Source organism: Pteropus vampyrus, unplaced genomic scaffold (assembly GCF_000151845.1).
Source record: "Pteropus vampyrus isolate Shadow unplaced genomic scaffold, Pvam_2.0 Scaffold1, whole genome shotgun sequence".
NCBI classification, from domain to species: Eukaryota; Metazoa; Chordata; class Mammalia; order Chiroptera; family Pteropodidae; genus Pteropus; species Pteropus vampyrus.
In genome coordinates, this window is record NW_011888782.1 from 26820132 (window position 1) to 26822207 (window position 2076).

Genomic DNA, 2076 nt, shown 5'->3' on the forward strand with positions numbered 1-2076 from the left:
GGGTTATTTGTCCCAGTTCATGACTTGAATGAAGTAGAATTGTTATAAAACTAAGCCTATTATATACTTTGGTAAAATCATGTGCCCTGAAATGTAGCTGGCACTTACTATGAGAGCCTAATAAAACACAGTGAGACCACCACAATGTGGATATTGGGTTTGTCCCACAACAGTAGTGTTATACGAAGTGGCATTCTCTGTATGTGTTAGTTGTGGCTAATGGGAGTGTGAACAATATTTGAATTGTTTCTGATTACATCTAACAACAGGCTTACTGTTTTTCAAAATATTCCACGAAAAATTGTATATGCTTGCCTTACATTCCCCACCCTTTTGTTTTCTCTCCAGAGTCACCGAGTTTCAGAGGGCACACTAAACCTGTGATCTCAGTCCTTAGGAGAAGAGTATCTCTGGATTTCTGCGTAGTTTGCATTGAATTTGGGAGGGCTGCCCATTCTGTGGAGACTGGGTGATTCAGAGGAGTTGGTTGACTCAACAGTAATTTCTTGACTCTGGCGTAATTTCTTGAGACTCTTTTTCCCTTGAACATTTTTCTCTGATCTCAGGGTGGCCATGGAATCACTGTAACTTACTCGAGAGCCTGTCAGTTTGTTATAGGGATCAGATTCAGAAAGCGAGCTCCATGGGTCAGATAGGCCAAAATTATGTGTGTGCTTAGAAATGGGGGTTTGATTTTCCTTGGGGACATTTTAGGAAATATTCATTTCTTCCACCAAGAAGCCCTCCTTCCATGTGCACCAACACCAACCCCCCACCATATGTGCACGCTTACACACACATACACACACGTACACACACACACACCCCTACCTGCTTTTTAAGAGATTCCCTGAACCCATAGAATTCTCTGAGTTGAAAATTTAAAAATGAGTCTTGGTTTGATATTTATTGCAGTGAGTACCTCAGACCTACTATGATACAGAGCTAACTTCTGGGGGGTCTCAGGAGACCCTGGAGCTGCCCTGGGGCTAGTAGTGAAAGGACTATCCTTATTCTTCTTCGTACGTCCTGTAATGTCTAAAATACTGCTCTGTACCTGGAATGTGCAGAATGAATGTGCTGGCTACAACTCTTTAACCATTACACACACACACACACACACACACACACACGAATCCATTTAGATTATTAAAGCCCAGTATCTCACATTTCACCCCAGGTACCTCTGCTATCTCTCAGCAATAAATTTATCATACTTGTATACTGGACTTTCACATTTTTATTCTAGAATTTCTCGTTTTACTCTGCTAGCTTTCCTATCTCTTACGAAGCCACTCATCAGCCTTATACTTACTGATCTCCCACTTGAATAGTCAGGCCACTTATTGAATTAAGTGAACAACTGTCTAATTACAGATTCTGATCCGTATTGATAAGGAATATTATACATTCCTCCCTTTAAAACATTCTGCTAAGCCTTTCTCTCCTGCCTGTTTTCCTTCACATAATGCAGGTTCTCTTCTTTTCCCACTAGAGTATGCCAGTGTGGTCTCTGTCCCACCCTCTCCCCTCTCTTCCTTCAGCTCTATCTGCCACACGCTGCCAGAATAAGTTTAATGAACATATAAACACATCTTTCTTCTGATTATAAAAATATTCAGTGGTTCCCTCTTGTGTTTTGGGTAAAGCCCAAAGCCTAACTGTAAAGTCATAAAAGTCTCTTTGAATCTCTTTGAATCCCTTCGTAGCTTAACTTTCTGCATTTTTACTGTTTATTACTGTGCCTCAAAGTTTATGCTGTAAATACACCATCCACTTTTATGAGCCAGGCTTTTGCAGATGTTCTTCCTCTGCCTGGGATGCCTTTCACTTCTCACTATCTGACTTATCCTTTGCAGCTCAAAGGTTATCTCCTCTCTAGAGCCTCTCTTAAATCTCACAAGCCATCTGTGCTAGTATAGTATAGAATATATAGTACTTCTGTTATATGACTTTATTGCATTGCTTGTCTATTTGTGGACTGATACTTTTGTAAAATGTAATAAAAATGAAACACTGGAAAAATGAAGTGTAACAGATGTATGCAGGTAAAAAATAGAAGCCTCATTTTTAAAT